Here is a 6,611-nt window from a genome sequence, read left to right as displayed (position 1 = left end):
GTTTAGATTTCTTGCTTGAATTAATACTCTCTCCCTCACAAATATTATTAATTAAAATTAAACTAATTAACAAATATTTGCAATAAGTCATATATTATTGTTTAATTTGTTTATTTTGAGGTCTGAAAATATTTGCAATAATTTGATTTTATTTATTACATAGGCCATAATTATTTGGAATAAGTTTAGGTTATTAATTGTTTGTAATAATATCCATAAAAATTAGTTTATTAATTATTATAGATTTATTAACATTTGATCTAGATAGGAATAAATAAATTGATTTAGTTAAACTTTTTGATTTCGGTCATCAAGAGAATGCCTTAAATTCTTTCACTTGCAAGTATTTGGTAGTAAATTTATTTGTTTTGGAGTTATTTTCTTAGATAGCGTTTGTTAAGCAAGATATAGACTAAAAAAAATGAGATATGGAAAGCATTTTAGACAAAAATATTTTTTATTGTATTTATTATTTTTTTTAAAAAAAAAGTCACATAACTTCTTATATTGAACATTCAAGATAAATTTATTCCTTCTCCCATTCGGATAACTTATCTTGAATTTTATAAATAAATTATCTTGATAGAGTCTTATTTTACTTATTTTAACAAACATTACCTTAGTAACAAGCCACAAATTCAGTAATGACATAATTTGTCAATGTAAGTATTAATTTTTCATGTAAGTTGATTATGTTTATAAATTTTAAATTATATAAATAATAATTGTTTCTAATGAACTTATTTATTTTGTTTCTAGATGGTAGATTTTTTTAAAAAAAGTACAACTCCATCTTCTATTCATAGTGATGTGCAACACTAAGGATGTGCTAATAAAAGTTAAACCTCTTCACCTGCAAGGTTGTTAAAATCGGGATTTTAAGTGGGATCGACAAAGGGTCCATAAAATCGTATCGTAAAATCGAATTGTAAAATCGTAAGGTTTTAGAGATAATTAAAAATACCTTTTAATTTTTATAAATATATGTTTATAATAACATAATTTTGTAGAAAATGAATTAATATCATTTAATAACCTAATTATTCCTTATTATAATTCAAAAGATGATATTTCCAAAATATAGCTCAAAAACTAGCAGGTTGGTATAGGCAATTTAAAGGCAAAATATAGGTAATTTAGAGGTAAAATATAGCTTAAAATTCTTTAGAGGATGCTTCCAACGTCTTCCATTAGATTTAGATTGTAATTTTTTCTTGATTTAACATTGATTAAATCAAGTAATATCCCGATTTGGAGTTGGGTGGTCCATTAATTAATTACTTGTTTGTCTTGATTTACTTATGCAATCAATGTTAAATCAAGTAAAAATTATAATTTAAATCAAGTAAATTGGAACTTATGCAATTAATGTTAGATGCTATGTGACATTGAAACTTATGCAATCAATGTTAAATTAAGTTCCAATTTAGAGGCAAAATATAACAATTCATTGCATAAGTTCCAATGTCAGATGCTATGTGACATTGAGATGTTGGAAGCATCCTCTAAATTACAACTTAAATCAATGGAGGTCTTTGAATCGTAAAATCGTTTAGGGATCTCTGAAGCGTAAAATCGTAAAATCGTACATGTAAAATCGAGATTTTATAGGATTTTATCCCAAATTGAATTTTACATGGGATTTGAATCGTTTGGGGGTCTTCGAATCGTAAAATCGTAAAATCGTACGCATAAAATCAGGATTTTAACAACAATGTTCACCCGACCCCATCTACATCTCAGGCTGTAAGCTAAAGTACTCATAGTAAGACAGTGAAACTTAGAGCAAAGAAAATATCGACTACTAATTTAGAGGCTTGGAATTATTTTACTAAATATGAAAGTGAAGATGGGGTTATTAGGATAATTATTATGGGGGTGATTATGCTATTGACCCTAATAAAAAATGACACTAAGAACACGATGTCACACGTTAAATGCCACGAAAAATTAGCCAATTAACATGAACCTAAAAAAAGAGCAAAAATGGAGTTTAATTTTCAACTTGGAAGAGATAAGGGTCATGGGAGAGAGATACCTTATCATGTGGGAAATTTGATAATGGGGAGGCAATAACTCATATGATCATTGTTGATAAATTACCTTTTAAGTTTGTTGAGCATCCTAGTTTTAAGCATTTGATATCAATTGCATGTTTTAGATTTCGGCTGTCTTCATGTATCACCATTAGACATGATTGTTTTCAACGCTATATCAATGAAAAGACAAAGTTGAAGAAGTTTTTGAGGAGCTTAAAGGGTTTGTCTTGACTATTGACACTTGAACTTTAATTCAAAAGATGAATTATATGTCTCACTTCACATTTCATAAATAATGATTGGAAATTACATGAGAGAATTTTGAATTTTTATGTAATTTCTAGTCATAAAGGTGAGACTATTAGAAAAACTATTGAGACTTCATTAATGGGTTGGGGGCTTGCGAGCAAGGTCTTAACCATAACATTTGACAATGCTAGTTCTAATGATGTTGGTTGTTCATATTTGAAGAAAAACACTTACATAAAGAAGGAAAATATCTTTATGATGTTGGTTTTTATTTGTGAGGGAAAATATCTTTATAATAGATGTATTGCTCACATCTTTAATCTTGTTCTATGGGATGGTTTAGAAAAAACAAACCAATCTATTGATCATGTGTTGCATATGTTAAACATGTGAGTCAATCTCCTAGTTGATTTGCAAAGATTTAACGATTTCATAATAACATAAAATATTCAAAGCGAGACCTTATTATCCCTTTATATGCAAGTGTTGTTATTTAATTATAACAATTAAATTTATTTGTCTTAGGAAATCGCTAAGGTAGAGGCTTAAGGTCCGGGGAACCACATGAGGAATAACAGGTGTTGGGCTCAATTAGTTATACGAGAGAGCTAAGAGGATATTGGGAGTTTCTGGATGTCTTTTAAGAGTCTCTAGGGGGCCTTGCTTCTCGAAGAGTCTTCGGAAGGGTAGCACCAGAAGGGTCTACAACACAGAGATAGTTAGAAGGCATGTGGGGATCTTTCCCATGCTGACCCTCCGATGTCTAAATCAAACAATGGTGTCTTGAAGTAGAAGTGCAGATGTATGTATGCGTATGCTAGATGTATCTAATGGGAGTTTTCCGATGGGTTGTCTCCCGAAGGGTTCTGTGTTGTTTAAGGTCTAAGTCTTCAAGTCCTGAGTCCATGTATGAGAGAGAAGTCTCAAAGAGTTTGAGCCAAAAGGTCATTCTATTGTGGAATGGGTGAGTATTTATAGACATTTGGTGGTGGGGTTCACGTAACATGTGGCATGCTAATATGAGCCTCCCGATTCTTCGGGGAACGTGCATCGAATGAGGCCAGAGGGCTTGGAGGTATCTTCTAGGTCAAAGTCTCTCGATGAGTATCCTTCAAATGGATCCAAATACTCTTTAGAGCCATTAGATGGCTTGGGCTTCTGTAACACCCCACTCCTATCTATGGGTGTCACGAATGAATAATCAACCGAATTATTCACCCATCAACTAGATTCGGAAGGGTTGGACTATGTTTCAATAGGAAACACCCTAGATGGACACTAGACTTCATCATTCCCTTCACTCCACTCGAGGAATCGGTTTCGAGAATTCGAAAAACATTACAGCGGAAAGAATCCGAAACCTCAAGTGAACGCCATCCTTCTTTAGCTCGACTGACTTGAGCCAATGATGACTACTCTAGGCTTGGGTGACATCTAGGTTGTATTGCTTAGCTCAACTTTTACTCTTGAGCGAAATTTAAATTTTTATTTTCATTGCTCAAAATTCTTTAAGTTGCATGCTTTTCGAGAAAACTCATTTATTCATTTTCTCTTCAAGAAATATCCAAGATCTCTTGGGGTTTCCTAAATATTGGGCTATTTTCCAACGCCTAAGGGAAATCCCTCACATATCTATATTTTTTCAAAAATATAATGTTTCACCGAAATAGCCCAAAAAATCCCTTTATTTCAAAAATTTCTCCGGGGCCCAAAAATTATTTCAAAATGGCCCAAAATCCTCAAATTTTTAGAATTTTTAAGAAAAATTAATCGACGGGGCTTGCTAGCCTACCCGTGGCCTAGTAGTACGCTAGCAACTCGTGCTAGCTGCGCTTGCCAGACACGACCGCCTGCGCGCCCGTGCCAGCTCCTGTGCGCCCGGCCATGTCTGATGCGGCCCTTTGGTGGCCCTGGCTGGTGCCACCTCATTTTTTATTTTTTTTTCTTTGGGCTTTTTAGCCTAAATTTTTCATATTTAATGCATAAAAAATATACATCAAATATCTCATTTTTTTCACAAAATAAAGCTTACACAACCCTCTTGATGCTTATACAACATACATCAAAAATAAAAATATAATTTCATGCTAAAGCTTCCAAAGCTTCAAGCTTTCAACATTCCCTCTTCTCTTGGCACATGAGAGACCTACAAGGTGAGGTAAAAACCTCATAAGCTACAATGCTTATTAAGGGTGCAATGCAATGTAAAGATGAGCATAAAAATATTCATGTAATGCAAGTGATGCATATGTGGTTGGTCTTCTTGCCCTCACACCTAGCTTGGTTGAGGCAACAACCTATCCCCCTTTACCCATGCTCTAGTCCTCCTTATAGCCAAAGGTCCACTAGTACTCAAATGCTTGTATGCTTGCAAACACATGAAATCCCATATCACATACTTACAAAGCTTGCATGGCCACCCACCCATGGAGCCATCCCTTACCTTAGTCTTTATTAGCTTCCAAGCTTTTGCTTCAAAGAGACCACAAATCCTTCTCCCACGTAAGGAGAAATTCAAAAAATGACACACTTTCTAAACTAATAAGATTTAAAGATGAAGAGAAAATTGGAAACTTACCTTGCTCCCATTCTTTTCCTTTCCTTTGATTTCTCACCGGAGACTTTCCAATGTCTCCCAATTCCCTATCTTCTTCCTTTCTCTCCTTCCTTCCTTCCTTTCTTTCTTTCCATCTTTCTTGAGATTAATTCCTTTGTCTTGATATCTCAAAACTCAAGACCAAATCCTAGCCCTTGATTTTTCTCTTTGGGAGAGAATCACAACCATTAAAACTAGCACAATCCATGCCATTTAATCTTCTTAAATCTCAACCCTTGATGGAAAAATTGAGATTAAAGCTCCACCATGCAAAGAAGCACAATCCATGCTAACTAAAGGCTTTAATATAAGCATTGGATCTTCTCCTATTTTACTTCCAAGACAAAACCCCAACCCTTGGATCATTTTGTCTTCAAATCCCAAAATGACATTTTTATGATTTATTTAATCTTGACTAATTTCACCCCATCACATGAGTGACAATTTCTCCTTTTCTTTTTGCATTAAATAAATCCCACATTTTCACACATTAAATAGGAGACTAATTTCCATTTTCTTTTTGGATTTATTTAATTCTCCCATAATCATTCCTCATAAATGCTAGAATGACTATTTCTTTTTCCTTTTTGATTTAATTTAAATCATTCCATTCTCTTGGATAAGAAATTACCAAGTGTCACTCTTAGACACTTACCTTGGCTTCCAAGCTTCAATCCAAGCCATCCATGTGTCACCACCACACTTATTCACCATTTTAGGAAAAATAAATTACTTCTCACATAAATGAATTATAAATATTTTTTTCCATCTCAATAATTAAATTCCCTCATGGAATTATACTCCAAATTACCAAAATGCCCTTAGTGAATCCTCAATCCCATTTATCTCCACACAAATGCACAAATGAGAATGATTCACAACTATGCCTAATTCCAAAAGAAATTATTTTCCAAGCCACCCAATTACCCTTTATTGGAAGTAATACCTAATTACCGGTGATTACCTGTGTTTGTAGGGCTTAGCTGTCTTGCTTGCGCCATGGACACCTATGCATTTTGTAGTTGGCAGGTGGTTCCACTACTACTACCACAGATAGGGGGACAAACATATTCCAACCTCCGAGATCGCCTTAGACTCGTTGATATTGTCAGGTTTTGACAGTTGTCACCACTATTCATCGACTTTTTCATCACTACAAGAGTCTGAAAATTTGTTTGTCCAGTGCATGCCCTGGGAGAATACGGGAGAGAGGACACCAAAAACCTTAAAGTCTATTTGAGAAAGGTTTGACCCCAGATGGATATAATAGCATATGTCAGGCGCCTTGGTGAGGTATAAGAGTGGAGTACCACCTTGCTGATGGTTGTGCACATGATTGAAAGTTGCAAGCTTTGCGAGCACCTGCACACATGTTAGCGCATACAAGAAAAATTCGGCTCCCCAGTCTAACTACTCTAGGGATGCTAGTTCATCCCAAGTTTTGAGGGGTAAGGTAGTCGCATATGAATAAGAGAACGATATCATGTTGTAAGATGAACCATTCATTAAAGCTTCGAGGTTAGTAGGGGGGTAATATTATTTCAATCATGACTTGAGGGATTAGTTACACTTTGACTTTCCAGGTCACCTTAAACTTAAACTTGTAGATATTGTTGGGGTTTACTGGTTGTTGATAGCATGCATATTTATACCATATTTTGGCATTTCACCTCATTCTTATTAGGCCATTTGAAGTAATTTTTGCTGATATTTCATTGTTTCTATTT

The sequence above is a fragment of the Diospyros lotus genome, chromosome 12 (genome assembly GCF_014633365.1).
Source record: "Diospyros lotus cultivar Yz01 chromosome 12, ASM1463336v1, whole genome shotgun sequence".
NCBI lineage: Eukaryota > Viridiplantae > Streptophyta > Magnoliopsida > Ericales > Ebenaceae > Diospyros > Diospyros lotus.
This window is presented reverse-complemented; position numbering follows the sequence as displayed.